Source organism: Bombina bombina, chromosome 10 (genome assembly GCF_027579735.1).
Source record: "Bombina bombina isolate aBomBom1 chromosome 10, aBomBom1.pri, whole genome shotgun sequence".
Taxonomy (NCBI): Eukaryota; Metazoa; Chordata; class Amphibia; order Anura; family Bombinatoridae; genus Bombina; species Bombina bombina.
The window spans coordinates 19372331-19394579 of record NC_069508.1 but is presented as its reverse complement, the minus strand read 5'-3'; positions in this window follow the sequence as shown (position 1 = coordinate 19394579).

The following is a 22249-nucleotide window of genomic DNA, read 5'->3' as shown; positions in this document are numbered from 1 at the left end:
AAATTTAGAAACTATTTAACATGGGTGTTTTTTGGTGGTTGTAGATGTGTGACAGATTTTGGGGTCAAAGTTAGAAAAAGCGTGCTTTTTTTTATTTTTTCCTCATATTTTATAATTTATTTTTAGTAAATTATAAGATATGATGAAAATAATGTTATATTTAGAAAGTCCGTTTAATGGCGAGAAAAACAGTATATAATATGTGTGGGTACAGTAAATGAGTAAGAGAAAAAATTACAGCTAAACACAAACACTGCAGAAATGTTAAAAAAGCCCTGGTCTTTAAGGGAAAGAAATTGAAAAATGGTCTTGTCCTTAAGGGGTTAAATACATACAGAGTGTGCTCCACAAGTGTAAGAAGACAACATCATCACATAATTATCCTTTACACATTAACTAAAAATTAAAAACACATATCTAAACATAATTACTTCTTCCTCCTTCCATTCTTCCCACGAGACTGAGGCTCTGGGGTGGCCAAATGCCCCTTCTGACGTGTCCTTACTTGGAGATGGTTGTGGAAGAAGGGGAGGAGGAATACTCTGAGTGATTGGGGATTGACCAGGCAGAGTAGGAGATGGAGGAGGCACAGGAGATGATGGTGCAGGATCTGATGATCCATGAGCTAATGGTCCAGGCTCTTGTGGTCTTCCCATTTCTGGATATGGTCTGCTTGCCACCTCCCGGAGGACCTGAAATATATTTTTTAGAACATTGACAATATTTGTTTGTCCTTCTATCAGGCTGTTCACTGCGTTTGTCATAAATGGCGTGTGTGCCTGTTGTGCCCTGCATTTCCTCCAGGAAGACCCTCATCAGCTCCACCTCAGGGATTTGGGGGGGATGTTCTCCTCAGGGGGAGCTGCTGCACAGGGGCTGCTGCATGGCGAGCTGCTGCTGCACGGGGGGCTGGTGCAAGGATATCTTCTGCAGGGGGGACTGCTGCTGCATGAGGGGCTGTTGCAGGGATGTCTTCTGCAGGGTTATCTTCTCCAAGATTATCCTCCAGTTCTCTCCGAGGTGGCGTGTCACCTTCTGCACCACTCTCATGCCTTGGTGAAGGAGGAGCATGTTCCTGCTGTGTTTCCTCCTCACCGGCCTCTGACTCTGTGTATTTTAAAATGAAAGAAATAAGAGATATTAGCACAGTTCCAAATAAAGATGTAAATATTATATTTGAAAGTGTATTAATGAGGGTGCCTTCATAATTCAATTTTAACAAAAAGCAATCAATACAATTTACTTATTTGCAAACCCGTCTTTCGGATATCTAGACGGTCAATATGAATGTATTTTTTGTGTGCATCTTAAATATGTTTAAATGCACACATAATCTGTAGACTAGATACTAATATGATAGCTTTTCTTCAAATCCAATTTTCTCAAGGTAATTCCGAATGTGTTTTTGTAATAATGTTTAAAAAAGTGTAATTGCGTTAGTCATATCCATAATTTATTTTGTGTGTGAATAGGTGGATGGCAATAGATTATTAAATGAGCTTACCAGCAGATGAGAACTGCAAGTTTCCAGTATCGATTCCTCCTTCGATTCCGACTAGGGCCACTTCTGAGATGTTGGGACGCAGCATTTCCTGTAGACGAATGTCTGTTCCGGCCAGCCACCATTTCCGGTATTGTATTGGTTCTCCCTCAACATTTTTTTCTTGAGCTCACTTTTGCAGTCTTGGTAGCGGTGCTGCATGGATTTTATGTCCCTGCTAAACTCCCCCACTGCATTGACAGCATCCCTTATCTCCAGCCACAACTTTTTCTTCAATGAACAGGGCGGCCTTTGGTGCCTGCAGCCTCCTAGCCCTCTCCATAAAGGTCGTTATAAAGGCCTCCTTCTCCTCCGTGGTATACCTCTCTTCCCTCTGTCTGGGCTTCCCCTGTGATGTGAGCCTCTGTTCTCTGGACTGTAATGTGCCCTGTCTTCGCTCAAGACCTGCCCCACTGGGCCCAGCCAATTGTTCATCTTCAACAATGTGGCTGTGCCCACCCACCCTGACCTCTCCCCCTTCCTCTCTAGTTCCTCTTCCCCTTCCTCTCCCATTCTCCTGCCTCATCTCCCCCCTAATCTCCTCAATCTCCTGCCTCATCTCGTCCCTTATCTGCTGCCTAATCTCCTCCCTCATCTCCTCACTAATATCCTGCCTCGGCTTTTCCCTAGTCCTCCTTCCCACCACACACTTTCAGAAGGTGAAAGTGCACTAATGAAAGGGGGTCAAAATAATGAAATAAAAGTATAAAGTGCTCAAAGTGTGAATGGGAGTTATAAAATAGGGTAAGGGGTAGTAATAAAAAGACAAATGTATAAAAAAAAAGCTAAATGAGGATATGTAAACAATTAGTTGGTCTAAAAAGAACAAAGTATAACTATGGGCTGGATATAGGTTTAAAGGAAATAGGGTATGGAGTGTATGTGTGTGTATGTCGTGTTACTGCTATGTGTATGTAGGTATTAAATGTGTTTGCGTGTAAATGAAAGTAAATATGTTTAACTATGTGTAAGTAATGAAAAACAAAGCAGCATTCGCACACTCACCCAGACAAATTCGTACACTAACTCTTTCTCTCACTAACTCTCTATCTCTGACTATCTCTAACCTCCAATGCCTAGACCTGTACCTGTCTCTAAAAAGCAATACAGTCAAGGTAGCCATGTTTAGAGCGTGCTTATATACGCTATGTAAATGGTTAATGATGTTCCGGTTTGCAAAGTAAACAATGTCCAGGTGTGCTTTAGTGATGATTTGTATGTGTGCAATGTGCAGTAGTTGTTTGCATTGCACATGATATTGAGTTTCTAAATCCACATATGTTTTTAGGTAATGTGTATAATGCGATGATGTCATAGTCATCGTTTTACATAACATTATCATAATTTAGCATAGCAAAATGCAAATGATGATTTCTGATCGTATCGTATTTGTTAACTGTTCTAAATGTTTATTTTTAATGATCTTTCCTAATCGCCAATGCTTTGTGTATCAGTGTGAATTTTTTTTTTTTGTTCTTTTGTTCCGTGATGCAGATCCAAACGTATTTTCCGAATCCTCGTTTAGTGTAAATGTTATGTAGTATTTGTTGTAAACGTTTGTGAATGTTGAATGCGGATGTGCTATGTTGTGTAAGCGATTGTTGTTTGTACATTTGACCTGATTATTCTTTGTGTCCATTATGTTGTATGTGTAATGTGACAGAGCACTGTGTAGTTCTCGCGATATTGAGTGTTAGATAAAAAATCAGTTTGCCTTGGGGGAATTCATTACACGCCTGTGATTACGCAAGTGAAATAAACGCGGTATTCGTGTTAACGCGATGCGTAACAACGTTTTTTTCAGACTTATAATACCTACTTTATGAAGAGTGCGCAATGAACTTTACTCATGCGCTATTTGTGCACAGCCATTACGCAAAACTCATAATCTAGGTGATAGAGAGGTAGAAGTGCAAAAAAAAAATGTATTTGAATGTAATTGATTTTTTTCTTTTCAAAGAAAAGGGTATTTTGAGCTATCTTTTTAGTCTTTTGAAATATTTTGTTTCTTATTTTTAATGCAAATATTTTTAGCAATTGTATTATCTTCCAAGATACATTAAAGGGACATTTAATTTGAAATAAATGGTAGAATGATGTTTTCAAAAGTAAAGATTAGCCTGATAATAATATGCAGATGTATTTTTTTTTAAATTCTATTAGTTGTTTAAATATTGAAAAACTAAGTGTAAAGTTTTAGTGCCCATAAAACAATTGGTGCTGCCATGTTGTAACTTAGGATTTATCTTTTTTTGAGGCAAAACAATTGTCAGAAGTACACTATAGGAAAGAGGGATAAAATAAACAAAGTATTTTGTAAAAGCTTTTTTTACTACAAATAATATAAAACGGTTTTCTACAGAAAATCATTATTAAATTCTATGGATATTTTTGTAGATAAGTCATTAGGTGAGCTCTTCTAAAGGATTATGATCAACCACAAATTGTTTAAAGGGACATTGTACACTAGATGTTTCTTTGCATAAATGTTTTGTAGATAATCCATTTATACAGCCCATCTGGGAGTGTTTTTGTAACAATGTATAGTTTTGCTTATTTTTAAAGAACATTGTGATGTCTTTCAGACTCCTAACCAAGCCCCACAGTGTCAGATGTATACTGATGTCTACAGATTCCTGCTGGCTCCTGTTTATGTTATCTGTCTTTTCATAAGCAGTGAAGGGGGAGAGTGTCTGCTCTTTCTGTTTTCCCTGCCCTTTTTAGTGGGTGTCCCAGCCTAACTTTATCAACAGAGATAAACTGGGAGCTTCTAAGTAAGTTTTTAAAAGGTTTTATACTGAATTTGTATATCAGTAACTGTGCATATTCTTCTTTATAGTAATGTCTATTACATACAGTTACTGTACATGGAAATTGGTGTATACTGTACCTTTAAGTATAAATATTAAAACTTTTCTGTGAATTTTATTTTTATTTTTTAAAATCAATCTGTAAAAAAGAAGTTTAATAAACTAAAATGGAAAGGGGATCACTAATTTATTTAATTTTCCATTTGTGATACAATACTGCTGTTCATTTAACAGAGTTGAAAAATGGAATAGTATACACAATTATAATTAAAGATTAAATTAAAGTTTCTAATTGGTTTTACTAGACCGATAACCATATACGCCTTTGCTTTTTCCCATCTCCTCTGCATTTGTGTTAAATTTGTTTTTCTGCTGATTACCTCCCTAATTAATATATCCTTGTAATTTATAAGGTGATAATGAATTTAGCTATTACTCTCTTATCAAGTCCAATAAAATGCTGCTCTGTTAATATTTAATGACTATATAAAGTTATTGCTGAAATGAAGAGTTGTTTAATGGACTGGGAGTTTCTGGGGCATTAGCTGATTCTGTGTTCCGTTCATGGGGGAAATGAAGCCAGCTAGCTTCAGTTAACTCTTTCATTGCAACATGCATGTATACAAACCGTATTAAATGACTAAACTCACTTGACTTTAATAAACATGGTGCACTGGTTATTTATTTGACCTATTTTTCTATTACAAGAGATTCCATATATTTTTATTTGTTCATTCACCCACAATTCAATTTGGACATGAATGTGAAACCCAATACATGATTTAGATTGTCTGTAGCCAGAATATCATAAAGAATACGGGCATGTGCACAGACAAAAAAATATGTTCTGGTCTAATCTTTAGTTTCTTCTAAGATGAGCTCATTGGTTGTTAAGTTGAGCTAAATTTATTAAAGGGACAACCTATTTGAAAATATTTATTGTTTAAAAAGATAGATAATCCCTTTATTACCCACTAGGCAATAAGCCTGCCCAGAGGGAAGTCTATGTTGAAAAATTACAACCTAATTACAACCTAAATTTACAAAAATAAAAATGACAGAAAAAAATAAACATAGTTATTCAAAATAAAAAATTTAAACCTAAACTAATACCCCTATAAAAATAAAAAATCCCCCCAAAATAAAAACACCCCCTAATCTAATACTAAACTACCAATAGACCATAAAAGGGCCTTTTGTAGGGGATTGCCCTAAGTTAAACAGCCTTTTTACCTCTAAAAAATACTAAATCCCCCCTAACAGTAAAAAACCCGAACCCACCAAAAACCCCAAAATAAAAAAACCTAACACTAAAAAAACTAAATTACCCATTGCCCTTAAAGGGGCATTTGTATGGGCATTGCCCTTAAAAGGGCATTCAGCTCTTTTACTGCCCTTAAAAGGGCAATCAGCTATTTTTCTAGGACAAAAAAACCCTAATCGAAAAAAAAAACTCCCCAAAAATTAAAATAAAAAAGTCTAAACCTAAGCCCCAAATAGGTACTCACTGTTCCTGAAATCCGGCAGAGGTCTTCTTCCAGGCCTATCCATCATCTTCAATCTTCCTCCAAAGTGAAGGTGGCATGGAGCGGAGGTACGGAGCTGTGTTCCCAATGCCTGGATCCTCAGCGGCGGTCCTCAATGGCAGTGGTCCTTGTCGGTGGTGGTCCTCGGTGGCGGCAGCGGTCCTCAGCGGCAGCGGCATTGCTCAGTAGCATGGAGGTTCCTCTTCATCTGATGACCATTGTAAACTGAAGATAGAATGCAAGGTACCGTAATCAATTTGGGGTACCTTGCATTCCTATTGCCGGATATTTTGAAATTAGCCAGTAGGATTAGAGCTACTGAAATTAGTCAATAAGATTTCAGTAGCTCTTATCCAATTGGCTGATTTAAAAAGATTCAGCCAATAGGAATGCAAGGTACCCAAATAAAAATGGAGTACCTTGCATTCAATCTTCAGTGTGCGGCAAATTATTGCATGAAGAGAAGCCTCCACGCCGCCGAGGACCACCGCGGTCGAGGACCACTGCCGAGGATCGCCACATCTGGGAACACAGCTCCGCACCGCCTTCGCTTTGGATGAAGATAGAAGATGATGGACCCGCCTGGACGAAGACCTCAGGAACCGTGAGTATCTATTTGGGGCTTTAGTGTTAAGCTTTTTTTATTTTTTGAGGTTTTTTTTTTAGATTAGGGCTTTTTGGGCGAATTGAAAAAGAGCTGAATGAAATTTAATGGCAATGCCCATACAAATGCCCCTTTAGGGGCAATGGGTAGTTTAGGTTTTTAAGAGTTAGGTTTTTTTATTTTGGGGGGTTTGGTGGGTGGGGGGGTTTACTGTTAGAGGGGGGACTTAGTATTTTTTTAAGGAAAAGAGCTGTTTATCTTAGGGCAATGCCCTACAAAAGCCCTTTTAAGGTCAAGTGGTAGTTTATTCTTAGATTAGGGGGTGTTTTTATTTTGGGGGAGCTTTTTTATTTTCATAGGGATTAGGTTTATTTTTTCTTTTGGATAATGTGGTTTATTATTTTCTGTAATAGACTTTTTTTATTTTGTGTAATTTTAGATTAATTTAATGTAATCTAGGTTGTTTTTTTTTTAAAGTACTGTTAGGATTTTTTATTTGAATTGTAATGTAGTATTTTATTATTTATGTAATTAAGGGGTTAATTTAGAGGGTGTTAGGCTAGGAGGCTTAGTCATTAAATTAGTTATTTGTGTTTTGAGGGTTGGCGGTATAGGAGATAATAGGTAAATTAGGTTTAATGCATTGTGGGGGCTTGGTAGATTAGGCGCTAATATATTAATTAAGTTTATTGCGTTAGTGGTGGATGGCAGTTTAGGGGTTAATAAATTAATTATTTAATTTGCAATGTGGGGGATGGCAGATTAGGGGTTAATAGATGTATTAGGTAGTTTGCGATGTTGGGGTTGGCGGATTTACAGGTTCATAATTTTATTATGTAGTTGTTTTTTTTCTTAATACTTTGTGCGGGCGGTTATTTTTTTTTTATATATATATATATATATATACTTCTTACAGGCGTTTTTTTTTTCTTTATACTTCTTACGAGCGGTTAATTTTTTTTAACACTTATTTGTGGCGGTTGTTTTTTTTTTTTTTTGTAATGCTTCGTTTGCCTTCGCTGCATCCCGGTGGATTTCAAAAATGGCAGGGTGGTAAAAGAATCTGGATTCTTTTACCACCCTGCCATTTTTGGAATCCACCAGGTAAATTTATTTGGCTACGCACACAGCCAACCTTATTTTGGCTGTCTCGCACAGTCAACATTCATTTGAGGATGCGTGTGCTACTGGCGAAACCGACGGACGCGTTACATACACGATTAAAGTATAGATTTCCCAGTTCTGCATAACCAACACTGTTATATTAATATACTTTTTACCTCTGTGATTACCTTGTATCTAAGCCTCTGCAGACTGCCCCCTTATCTCAGTTCTTTTGACAGATTTGCATTTCAGCCAATCAGTGCTTAATTGTTTTCAAAATGGCCCACATGAACTAGTACTGTTTAGCTGTGAAAATTTTTCAAAATGCATTAGCATATGAACCTACCTAGGTTTAGATTTCAACAAAGAATACCAAGAGTAGAAAGCAAATTTGATGATAAAAGTAAATTGGAAAGTTGTTTAAATCGACATGATCTATCTATCTATCTATCTATCTATCTATCTATCTCTCTCTCTATCTATCTATTGGGTACTTATAGAGTGCAAACTAATCACCCGTGAGGGTCTCAAGGCGCTAAGGGAAAGCAGATAGGAGAAGGGGGGGAGGGGATGGGCTTTCAGTCGAAGAGCCAGGTTTTGAGGTCCTTTCTGAACTTTGTAAAGGAGGTGGATTGTCTGAGGTGCAGCGGGAGGGTGTTCCATGTTTTTGCTGCTATGTGGGAGAAGGATCTTCTGCCCTCTGTGAATTTGCTGATGCAGGGGATGACTGCGAGTGCTTGGTCGGCCAATCGTAGTTGTCTGGCGGGGGTGTAGAAATTTACGCGGTGGTTTATGTATTCGGGTCCGATGTTGTGTAGGGCCTTGAACGCGTGGGTAAGGAGCTTGAAGGTGATTCTCTTATTGATGGGGAGCCAGTGAAGGTTCCTTAGGTGTTTGGTGATGTGGCACATTGGAGAGGGACGTCGAGGATGAGTCTGGCTGAGGTGTTCTGGATATGTTGGAGTCTCTTTTGGAGTTTGATGGTGGAGCCAGCGTAGAGTGCATTGCCGTAGTCCGACCGGCTGCTGACAAGGGTGTGGGTGACTGTTTTCCTGGTTTCGTTAGGGATCCACTTGAAGATTTTTCGTAGTAGGTGGAGGATGTGGAAACATGTTGAAGTGATGGCATTGATTTGTCGGTTCATGGAGAGTGATGAGTCCAGGATGAAGCCTAGATTTTGTGCATGGTCGGTTGGGGTTGGAGGGTGACCGAGGGCTGTGGGCCACCAGGAGTCATCCCATGCAGATTTATTGGGTCAGAGGAGGAGGACTTTGGTTTTGTCTGTGTTCAGTTTGAGCCGGTTGTCATTCATCCAGGTGGCAACTGCTGTCAGGCCTTTGTGGATGTTCTTTTTGGTGGTAGTGGGATCTCGGGTGAGTGAGATGATTAACTGGGTGTCGTCAGCGTAGGAGACGATGTTGAGGTTGTGGCGTCAGACGATGGCTGTGAGAGGGGCCATGTAGATGTTGAAGAGGGTGGGGCTCAGCAAAGAGCCTTGTGGTACACCACAGTTGACTGGTGTGGGTTTGGAGGAGAAGGGAGGGAGTCTGACTTTCTGGGTCCTCCCCGTGAGGAAGGAGGTGATCCATTCCAGGGCTTTGCTGCGTATGTCGGCGTCATGTAGGCGGGTGCAGAGGGTGTTGTGGTCAACAGTGTCAAAGGCTGCTGAGAGGTCTAGGAGGATGAGGGCAGCAGTTTCTCCTCGGTCGAGTATGGCACGGATGTCATCTGTGGCGGCGAGGAGGGCGGTCTCAGTGCTGTGGTTGCTTCTGAAGCCAGATTGGGAGGGGTCCAGGGTGTGATTGGCCTCAATGTGGTCAATAAGTTGCGAGTTGATGGACTTCTCTATGACTTTGGCCGGGAAGGGGAGTAGAGAGATGGGGCGGTAGTTATTTGGGTCTGTGGGGTCTGCCGAGGGTTTCTTCAGCAGGGGTTTCAGTTCTGCATGCTTCCAGACACCCCAGAAGGTGCTGGTTTTGATGGAGCAGTTGATGGAGCGGCAGAGTTCAGGGGCAATGGTGTTGCTTGCTTTGTTGAATATGTGATGAGGGCATGGGTCTGAGGGTGTGCCAGAGTGGATGGATTTCATGATTCTGAGGGTGTCCTCTGTGGTGAGGGGGCTCCAGATAGTCCGTGTGTGGTGTGGGGGAGCAAATTTGGGAGGGGTGTCAGGCGTAGGGGAGTAGGTGGTGGAGGTTGAGTTATGAGGTGTGAAACTGTCATAGATGTCGAGGATCTTGCGGTGGAAGTGGGCAAAGAGAGTATTGCAGAGGTCCTGGAGGGTGGGATGTTGGTGGTGTTGCTGTTGGGTTTAGAAAATTCCTTGATGACTGAGAACAACTCCTTGCTGTTGTGTGCATTATAGTTGATTCTGTCTTGGATGGCTATTTTTTTGGTGGTTTTTATGAGGTGGTGGTGGGTGGTGATTGCTTCCTTAAAGGCAGCTTTTCTCAGAAGGGTCTTGCTGGATCTCCAGGCTCTTTCCAATCATCTGCAGTGGCGTTTGGAGTCCTGAAGGGCCGGGGTGAACCAGCTGGCTTTGTTGGTGGTTTGACGGCTGGACGGTTTTTGAGGGGGGCGAGGATGTTGGAGCAGTCTGTAATCTAGAGGTGGAGGTTGCAGGCGGAGGAATCTGTGGAAGTAGGTGGGGAGGATTTGTTTAGAGTGCGGTGTAGTTGGTCTTGGGTGATGTTGTTCCAGTTTCTAGGCTTTAATGGTGTTCTTCTGTTGAAAATCATTAGATTTCTAAAGGATTGTAATTGACTCCTTTGTTTGAATTTCAAATGAGCAGTAGATTTTGTTCTGACAAATTACTTCCATTCTCCCTGCCCTCATTGTCATGTGACAGCTTTCAGCCAATCACATAATGTCTGTGCACTCTTGCACATGCTCAGTAGGAGCTGATGCCTCAGAAAATATGCATATACAATAATTGTGCACATTTTGATAATGGAATATTAACTTGCCTTAATTCTGACTTAAAGGGACATTCCAGCTAATACAGGAATGCACTTGGATGCAGTTTTGAATAGAAGCATTTTTGCAAAATACACGTATTAGCAAAAATGCTTCTAGTAAAAAATATAGCTGTTTCAAAAGTGTATTTAAGTATGCTCTGTGCACCAGCATTTTTTACACAGCACTTGCTCAGAGAGCCTAAGCTGCTAGTACCATCTGGTGCTCTGAGCAGCTGCAGTATTTAAAATGCTGGTGCACTGAGAATATCTAGCAATACTTCACGTGCACGTGCAGAGAAAAATGTTAACACTAAAACAGTGATAGCTTTTACTAGAAGCATTTTTGCCAATACATGTATATTGTAAATATGTTTCTATTCAAATATGTAATTAATCTGTGTGCATTTACATTTCGACCAGAATGTCCCTTAAATATCACTTTAAGCCCTACAATGATAAGCTAGAATCAGTAATTGTTTCATGAGAAATAAATCTATATCGATTTCAATAGCTGCTATCCCATCTAACATATTTTGCAAACTTTACCACTATATATTGTCATATATATTTTTTTAACTTATACCAAAGTTTCAACAATAACATTTAAATACGACTATTTCTGTGCTATGTTAATATTGTACATAAGATCTTCCTAAAAGGGACATGAAACCCAAAAACTTTCTTTCATGATTCAGATAGAGAATACAATTTTAAACAACTTTCCAATTTACTTCTATTATTTAATTTGCTTCCTTCTCGTGTTATCCTTTGCTGAAACGTTTATCTAGGAAAGCTCAGGAGTAGCAAAGAGCCTAGATTCTAGCTGCTGATTGGTAAATGCATATATACATTGACTGTCATTGGCTCACCGATTTGTTCAATTAGAAACCAGTAGTGCTGCTCCTTCAACAAATGATACTAAGAGAATGAAACAAATTAAATAATAGAAGTAAATAAAGTTGTTTCAAATTGTATTCTCTATCTGAATCATGAAATATTTTGGGGGGTTTCATGTCCCTTTAAATGTGATTTGTGTTAGAGGGTCATTTAAATAAAAAATATTATTATTAATAATGTTTCATCTCAGAATCATATGTCTCATTTGTGCTTGATTGTTCCACTTATGAAAGGTCATTCTCACACCACTGAAGAAAAGGAAAAGGCAAAAAATGACTTTTTGCAAAATTACACAATAATGATTAATGCTCATTAGGAATCATATAATCTCTACCCGGCTCAACAGGGGCATTCAGAAGAGTACATTTAACTGAACGCTAATCAAGGGCTATGAGGTGTTTAGATTTCAGATCGTTTCCACATTTTCATATAGAAATTGTCTCCATTGTTAAACATATCTCTATACATATAAATGCAAGTTTCCCTATGTATTTGTACGCCTGTCAATGTAAAATAACGTTTAATAATGTAGAAATAACAGGGTTGATTTTAATCTTTAAGAAAAAAACGTATCTAATGGTTTTTACCAGAAAATCACCATTAAAGTCTATGAAGATTTTTGTAGATAAATCATTTGATATGGTTTTTTTTTAAATTATGGTTTGACTTGTAGTTGTGCCAACCAATCTTAGGGAAATGCCTTAAATTATTTTTTTATAAAAATAACAAAGGAATTAAAATAAAAAATCATAAATTATGTAATTTAAAGGCACAAATAAGTATTTGTAAATACATATTTTATATAAATTGGACAGTTCACTTGACATTTTTTATTGTTTAAAGGGACGCTGAACTAAATTTTTTTCTTTCATGATTCAGATAGAGCATGCAATTTTAAGCAACTTTCTAATTTACTCATATTATCAATTGTTCTTCGTTCTCTTGCTATCTTTATTTGAAAAATAAGGCATCTAAGGTTTTTTTTAGTTCAGACCTCTGGACAGCAGTTTTTTTATTGGTGGATGAATTTATCCACCAATCAGCAAGAACAACCAAGGTTGTTCACCAAAAATGGGCCGGCATCTAAACTTACATTCTTGCATTTCAAATAAAGATATTAAGAGAATGAAGAAAAATTGATAATAGGAGTAAATTAGAAAGTTACTTAAAATGTCATGCTCTATCTGAATCATGAACGAAAAAATTTGGGTTCAGTGTCCCTTTAAGAAGATAGATAATCCTTTCATTACCCTTTCCCCAGTTTTGCATATCCAACTCCGTTATATTAATATACTTTTCTTTCATGTAATTAGCAAGAGTCCATGAGCTAGTGACGTATGGGATATACATTCCTACCAGGAGGGGCAAAGATTCCCAAACCTCAAAATGCCTATAAATACACCCCTCACCACACCCACAAATCAGTTTTACAAACTTTGCCTCCCATGGAGGTGGTGAAGTAAGTTTGTGCTAGATTCTACGTTGATATGCGCTTCGCAGCAGGTTGGAGCTCGTTTCAGTACTGGTTTGGCTTTCTACTACATGTAGATGAGTGTCCTGGGGTAAGTAAGTCTTATTTTCTGTGACACTCTAAGCTATGGTTGGGCACTTTTATATAAAGTTCTAAATATTTGTGTTTAAACATTTATTTGCCTTGATTCAGGATGTTCAACGTTCCTTATTTCAGACAGTCAGTTTCATATTTGGGATAATGCATATGAATAAATCAATTTTTTCTTACCTTAAAATTTGACTTTTTTCCTGTGGGCTGTTAGGCTCGTGGGGGCTGAAAATGCTTCATTTTATTGCGTCATTCTTGGCGCGGACTTTCTTGGCGCAAAAATTGTCTTGTCATTTCCGGCGTCATACGTGTCGCCGGAAGTTGCGTCATTTTTTTGACGTTTTTGCGCCAAAAAATGTCGGCGTTACCGGATTTGAGCGTCATTGTTGTCTCCACAATATTTAAGTCTCATTATTTATTGCTTCTGGTTGCTAGAAGCTTGTTCATTGTCATTTTTTTCCCATTCCTGAAACTGTCATTTAAGGAATTTGATCAATTTTGCTTTATATGTTGTTTTTTCTATTACATATTGCAAGATGTCTCAGATTGACCCTGAATCAGAAGCCACTTCTGGAAAAACGCTTAACTGAGTTTCAGTTCTACCAAAGCTAAGTTCATTTATTTTAAATGTTATAAATGTTTATCTTTGGCTATGGTTTGTAATAAGTTATTATGATATACTTTTACATGCAGAATCCATTAGTATTTATGCTTTATATATTTCCATTCTTACATCTTATGTACAAGAAATATTTAGAAAATTTATAAGAAATTTTTTTCTGATTCTATTTTAAAGGCTTTGTCTGACGTTGTGCCTTCTAATAAAATTTTTAGGTCTTTTTCACTTCTTTTTTAATTATTGAAGTTTCAAATGACCAACAACATACTGATTTATCCTTCTCTGATGATGTTTTTTCTCTTTCAGAAATTTCCTTCATCAGATATTGACACTAACAAATCTACTTTTTTATAATTTTTTTATTATTAAAGTACATTTGTTCTTTGTTGAAAAGGTGTTGATTATTTTGGATATTAAGGTAACTAGTTCTTTAAGACTAGCTGACACTATTTCTGCCTATTTTATTCTTCTGTGTTTTCAGAGGTTTTCTTTCCAATTCCCCATACTAGGGAATGGAATAGGCTGAGAATTTTCTTTTATTCCTTCTTCAAAGGTTTTAAACTATATTCTTTGCCAGCAGTTAAATTCAATTTGGAGGGTTCTCCAATTTATTGAGGCTATCTCTACTAATTATGCTATTGTTTCTATAGCAAAATAGTATTTATTTTCCTTTAGATAGTTGTATCTTACTTATGGAAAATTATTTAGTTTCAGGTACTTTTCTTGGTCCTGTGATTTATTTGGATATTGCAATTGCTTCATTTTTTCTGTTTACTTTAAGATCAAGTATCAGATTATGATTTATTTTAGCATTGTTAAAGGGACAACATTTACTAGACTAGGTGCTGTTGCATTTGTCTTGTTGTTTTGCATTTATTGATTATGCAAGTCCACTGTTTTGACTGGTCCTTTTAACTGGACTATCATGCTAATAATTTCATTTGTGTTTTCATTTTATTGAATATTTTCGCAAATGAGGGTTAATCTATGTCTTTAGCTATTTTAGCTAGAAGAATTTTGTGATTTTTAAAAAAAAAAAAAAAAAATCCATATTTCTTTTGTTCTAAGATAATCAATTATTTGTTTTATAATTGGATTCAATTCTTAACTGTTACTCTGGGCTTCAAGATTGAGTTCTAAGACTAAAACTTTAAGCTTATACTAGTTTGGTTGTTCTTATTAAGGAATGAATTCCTGAGTTCTTTCCCAAGTAACATGTTTATAATTGGAGTTCGAAATCAGCTCCCTAATATTGCGATGTACGTGCCGTATTCCAGCTTGGCTGGTAAGGGGCAGGTTAAGACTTCTTTGAAATTTATTTGGTTCTATTTTGTCCAAATTTCTTTGATTTTATTCCAGTAATGCTAAACACTTTCTTTAAGTGTGTTTCTGTCCTATATATTTTGGGTACTGTTGAAGCATGGCTAGGCACCTATGGGGTTCAAGCGCTGCTCAGACCTGGAATCTTCTGGGGTATTTCTTCCAGTTCCTTTTTTAGGAACCGGGTTTTGGAGTTTTATTCAAACTATTTTGCCTTTTTATGGTCATTGATAGCATTATTTGTTTTCATTAGATACAATAAATGCATATTTTAATTTTTCTGTTTTCATTCAGATTATTTTCTGAGGATGCGGAATCTCATATGATTCACTTGCTCTTCAGGACATAGTTAGAGGATCTTTTTTTCAAAAGCTCTTGATTCCTCACACAAGGGTCACCTTTTTTAGGTTTCCAGATAGTTTGTGTCACTGTCTTTGTCTCTATCAGACAAGGGATAATTTTATTGGGTTCTGTCTGTCGGTACCTTTAGTCTCCTTCAGTTGCTATATATGCATAGAAGTTTTAGGTCTTATGGCCACAGCATTGGATTCAATTCCCTTTGCTCATTTTCAATAGAAAGAACCTTTCCAGTCTTTTATGAGTGTTGTTTTTTCAAGAACATGGTTGGAGGATCAATTTACCAAAAAGTTTGTTGATTCCTCAGACAAGGGTAACCTTTTTAGGTTTCCAGATAGATTCAGTGTCCATGACTCTGTCTCTGACAGACAAGAGACGTCTAAAATTGGTTTCAGCTTGTCGAAACCTTCAGTCTCAATCATTCCCTTCGGTAGCCTTATGCATGGATATTCTAGGTCTTATGACTGCTGCATCGAACGCGATCCCCTTTGCTCGTTTTCACATGCGACCTCTTCAGCTTTGTATGCTGAACCAGTGGTGCAGGGATTATACAAAGATATCTCAATTAATATCTTTAAAACCGATCGTACAACACTCTTTGACGTGGTGGACAGATCACCATCGTTTAGTTCAGGGGGCTTCTTTTGTTCTTCCAACCTGGACTGTGATTTCAACAGATGCAAGTCTGACAGGTTGGGGAGCTGAGATTACCAATCAATATTTTGGAACTCCGTGCAATTTTCAGAGCTCTTCAGTCATGGCCTCTTCTAAAGAGAGAGTCGTTCATTTGGTTTCAGACAGACAATGTCACAACTGTGGCATATGTCAATCATCAAGGAGGGACTCACAGTCCTCTGGCTATGAAAGAAGTATCTTGAATACTGGTATGGGTGGAATCCAGCTCCTGTCTAATTTCTGCGGTTCATATCCCAGGTATAGACAATTGGGAAGCGGATTATCTCAGTCGCCAAACGTTACATCCGGGCGAATGGTCTCTTCACCCAGAGGTATTTCTTCAGATTGTTCAAATGTGGGGACTTCCAGAAATAGATCTGATGGCTTCTCATCTAAACAAGAAGCTTCCCAGGTATCTGTCCAGTTCCAGGGACCCTCAGGCGGTGGCAGTGGATGCATTGTCACTTCCTTGGAAGTATCATCCTGCCTATATCTTTCCGCCTCTAGTTCTTCTTCCAAGAGTAACTTCCAAGATTCTGAAGGAGTGCTCGTTTGTTCTGCTGGTGGCTCCAGCATGGCCTCACAGGTTTTTGTATGCGGATCTTGTCCGGATGGCCACTTGCCAACCGTGGGCTCTTCCGTTAAGACTAGACCTTCTATCGCAAGGTCCTTTTTTCCATCAGGATCTCAAATCCTTAATTTTGAAGGTATGGAGATTGAACGCTTGATTCTCAGTCAAAGAGGTTTCTCTGACTCTGTGATTAATACTATGTTACAGGCTCGTAAATCTGTATCTAGGAAGATATATTATCGAGTCTGGAAGATTTACATTTCTTGGTGTCTTTCTCATCATTTTTCTTGGCATTCTTTTAGAATTCCTAGAATTTTACAGTTTCTTCAGGATGGTTTGGATAAAGGTTTGTCTACAAGTTCCTTGAAAGGACAAATCTCTGCTCTTTCTGTTCTTTTTCACAGAAAGATATCTAGTCTTCCTGATATTCATTGTTTTGTACAAGCTTTGGTTTGTATAAAACCTGTTATTAAGTCAATTTCTCCTCCTTGGAGTTTGAATTTGGTTCTGGGGGCTCTTCAAGCTCCTCCGTTTGAACCTATGCATTCGCTGGACATTAAATTACTTTCTTGGAAAGTTTTGTTTCTTTTGGCCATCTCTTCTGCTAGAAGAGTTTCTGAATTATCTGCTCTTTCTTGTGAGTCTCCTTTTCTGATTTTTCATCAGGATAAGGCGGTGTTGCGAACTTCTTTTAAATCTTTACCTAAGGTTGTGAATTCTAACAACATTAGTAGAGAAATTGTGGTTCCTTCATTGTGTCCTAATCCTAAGAATTCTAAGGAAAGATTGTTGCATTCTTTGGATGTAGTTAGAGCTTTGAAATATTATGTTGAAGCTACTAAAAATTTCCGAAAGACTTCTAGTCTATTTGTTATATTTTCCGGTTCTAGAAAAGGTCAGAAGGCCTCTGCCATTTCTTTGGCGTCTTGGTTAAGTCTTTGATTCATCATGCTTATGTTGAGTCGGGTAAAGCTCCGCCTCAAAGGATTACAGCTCATTCTACTAGGTCAGTTTCTACTTCCTGGGCGTTTAGGAATGAAGCTTCGGTTGATCAAATTTGCAAAGCAGCAACTTGGTCTTCTTTGCATACTTTTACTAAATTCTACCATTTTGATGTGTTTTCTTCTTCTGAAGCAGTTTTTGGTAGAAAAGTACTTCAGGCAGCTGTTTCAGTTTGATTCTTCTGCTTATAATTTCATTTTTTTTCATTATAAGATTTAAACTTTGTTTTGGGTGTGGATTATTTTTCAGCGGAATTGGCTGTCTTTATTTTATCCCTCCCTCTTTAGTGACTCTTGCGTGGAAGATCCACAACTTGGGTATTCATTATCCCATACGTCACTAGCTCATGGACTCTTGCTAATTACATGAAAGAAAACATAATTTATGTAAGAACTTACCTGATAAATTCATTTCTTTCATATTAGCAAGAGTCCATGAGGCCCACCCTTTTTTTGTGGTGGTTATGATTTTTTTGTATAAAGCACAATTATTCCAATTCCTTATTTTTTATGCTTGGCACTTTTTTCTTATCACCCCACTTCTTGGCTATTCGTTAAACTGATTTGTGGGTGTGGTGAGGGGTGTATTTATAGGCATTTTGAGGTTTGGGAAACTTTGCCCCTCCTGGTAGGAATGTATATCCCATACGTCACTAGCTCATGGACTCTTGCTAATGTGAAAGAAATGAATTTATCAGGTAAGTTCTTACATAAATTATGTTTTTACCTCTTTGATTACCTTGTATCTAATCCTCTGCAGACTGCCCCCTTATCTCAGATCTTTTGACAGACTTGCATTTTAGCCAATCAGTGCTGACTCAAAAATAACTCCACGGGAGTGAGCAAAATATTATCTATATGGCACACATGAACTAGCGCTGCCTAGCTGTGAAAACTGTCTTAATGCGCTGAGATAAGAGGTGGCCTTCAAGGGCTTTGACATTAGCATATGAGCCTACCTTGGTTTAGCTTTCAACAAATAATAAAAAGGGAAACAAAGCAAATTTGTTGATAAAAGTAAATTGGGAAGTTGTATAAAATTGAATGCCCTATCTGAATCATGAAAGTTTAATTTTGATTAGACCGTCCCTTTAAAGCGACATTGTACTCAAACATTTTCAGTCTTCCACATAAACCATCTAATCATGTTGATATTTTTTTTTTGTTCAATAAAAGTTTTTTTAAAGTTTTAGTTTTTTTAAATATAAAAAACTGTCATTTTATTAGAAAATGTTGCATTGTTGTTGCGACAGTGACATAGCTAATCAAAAGGGCAATTGTATAAAAAGTGTGTATGTATCTGACCTTGTGAACGATGACTGCACTAAATATAATAATATTTACATAACAACAGGCACTAAATCCTTAGGGCAAGATATATAAGTCACGCAGAAAATCTGTTTTTACGCAATTGCGAAAACACTACGTGTTATGTTTTTTTTCAATTTTGGGGTTGCGCAGGTATTACAAGTTGTATGCGCAATAACTTATTTTGCGCGCGCGTTAACCTGCGCAATCCAAAAAGCCAAATTGCGTGCGCGTTCACATATACCCCCATAGTCAATGGAGAAGACAAATAGAAAAAGAAAACATGAAAACTCTAATCTGTTGCACAAAGTCCATGACGTATTCTCCTCGAAAAGGGTATATGAAAATGCGAATATTTCATACTACAAGAAAGTTTTGTTAACAGAATATGTTCTATTTATTTATAAATAATTCTCTATATATGTGATGATTTTTGGACTGATATATCTATTTAATGCGACATATGTATATGAATATATATATGTCTAGATATCTTGAGATCTATATGCGAATATCTCTTTGAAAATATCTCTAAGATATTGTTTAATGTGGAAAAGATTGTAATGTAAAATAGTTTAATTTTCTCCATTGTTAAACATATCTCTATACATATATATGCATGTTTCTCTATGTATGTGTACGTTTGTCAATGTAAAATCCTTGTCTGCTTTTTTTTTTCTAACACCCGAGATCTCCTATCCTTGAGCCCTTATAACTTTGTGTGCAATATATTTTTTAAATATTTTTTATCAGACAGTCGGCTAGATTTGGAGTTTTGTCGGTAACGACCCAAAAAACTAACGCCGGCTTTTTTCTGGCCGCACCATAAAAATAACTCTGGTATTGAGAGTCCACATAAAGGCTGCGTTAGGCTCCAAAAAAGGAGCGTAGAGCATTTTTAACGCAGCTTCAACTCTCAATACCAGAGTTGCTTACGGACGCGGCCAGCCTCAAAAACGTGCTCGTGCACGATTCCCCCATAGGAAACAATGGGGCTGTTTGAGCTGAAAAAAACCTAACACCTGCAAAAAAGCAGCGTTCAGCTCTTAACGCAGCCCCATTGTTTGCTATGCGGAAACCCTTCCGACGTCTGCACCTAACACTCTAACATGTACCCCGAGTCTAAACACCCCTAACCTTACACTTATTAACCCCTATTCTGCCGCCCCCGCTATCGCTGACACCTGCATATTATTATTAACCCCTAATCTGCCGCTCCGTAAACCGCCGCTACTTACATTATCCCTATGTACCCCTAATCTGCTCCCCCTAACATCGCCGACCCCTATATTATATTTATTAACCCCTAATCTGCCCCCCACAATGTCGCCTCCACCTGCCTACACTTTTTAACCCCTAATCTGCCGACAGGAAATGAGCGCTACTATAATAAAGTTATTAACCCCTAATCCGCCTCACTAACCCTATAATAAATAGTATTAACCCCTAATCTGCCCTCCCTAACATCGCCGACACCTAACTTCAATTATTAACCCCTAATCTGCCGACCGGAGCTCACCGCTATTCTAATAAATGTATTAACCCCTAAAGCTAAGTCTAACCCTAACACTAACACCCCCCTAAATTAAATATAATTTTAATCTAACGAAATTAATTAACTCTTATTAAATAAATTATTCCTATTTAAAGCTAAATACTTACCTGTAAAATAAACCCTAATATAGCTACAATATAAATTATAATTACATTGTAGCTATTTTAGGATTAATATTTATTTTACAGGCAACTTTGTAATTATTTTAACCAGGTACAATAGCTATTAAATAGTTAAGAACTATTTAATAGCTAAAATAGTTAAAATAATTACAAAATTACCTGTAAAATAAATACTAACCTAAGTTACAATTAAACTATCAATAAATTAATTAAATAAACTACCTACAATTACCTACAATTAACCTAACACTACACTATCAATAAATTAATTAAATACAATTCCTACAAATAAATACAATTAAATAAACTAGCTAAAGTACAAAAAATAAAAAAGAACTAAGTTACAAAAAATAAAAAAATATTTACAAACATAAGAAAAATATTACAACAATTTTAAACTAATTACACCTACTCTAAGCCCCCTAATAAAACAACAAAGACCCCAAAATAAAAAATGCCCTACCCTATTCTAAATTACTAAAGTTAAAAGCTCTTTTACCTTACCAGCCCTGAACAGGGCCCTTTGCGGGGCATGCCCCAAGAAATTCAGCTCTTTTGCCTGTAAAAAAAAAACATACAATACCCCCCCCCCAACATTACAACCCACCACCCACATACCCCTAATCTAACCCAAACCCCCCTTAAATAAACCTAACACTAAGCCCCTGAAGATCATCCTACCTTGTCTTCACCTCACCAGGTATCACCGATCCGTCCTGGCTCCAAAATCTTCATCCAACCCAAGCGGGGGTTGGCGATCCATCATCCGGTGGCTGAAGAGGTCCAGAAGAGGCTCCAAAGTCTTCATCCTATCCGGGAAGAAGAGGCGATCCGGACCGGCAACCATCTTGATCCAAGCGGCATCTTCTATCTTCATCCGATGACGACCGGCTCCATCCTGAAGACCTCCACCGCGGACCCATCTTCTTCCGGCGACGTCCAACTGAAGAATGACGGTTCCTTTAAGGGACGTCATCCAAGATGGCGTCCCTCGAATTCCGATTGGCTGATAGGATTCTATCAGCCAATCGGAATTAAGGTAGGAATATGGAATCAGCCAATCAGAATCAAGTTCAATCTGATTGGCTGATCAAATCAGCCAATCAGATTGAGCTCGCATTCTATTGGCTGTTCCGATCAGCCAATCAGAATATTCCTACCTTAATTCCGAAGATGCCGCTTGGATCAAGATGGTTGCCGGTCCGGATCGCCTCTTCTTCCCGGATAGGATGAAGACTTTGGAGCCTCTTCTGGACCTCTTCAGCCACCGGATGACGGATCACCAACCCCCGCTTGGGTTGGATGAAGATTTTGGAGCCAGGACGGATCGGTGATACCTGGTGAGGTGAAGACAAGGTAGGATGATCTTCAGGGGCTTAGTGTTAGGTTTATTTAAGGGGGGTTTGGGTTAGATTAGGGGTATGTGGGTGGTGGGTTGTAATGTTGGGGGGGGGGGTATTGTATGTTTTTTTTTACAGGCAAAAGAGCTGAATTTCTTGGGGCATGCCCCGCAAAGGGCCCTGTTCAGGGCTGATAACGTAAAAGAGCTTTTAACTTTAGTAATTTAGAATAGGGTAGGGCATTTTTTATTTTGGGGGGCTTTGTTGTTTTATTAGGGGGCTTAGAGTAGGTGTAATTAGTTTAAAATTGTTGTAATATTTATCTTATGTTTGTAAATATTTTTTTATTTTTTGTAACTTAGTTCTTTTTTATTTTTTGTAC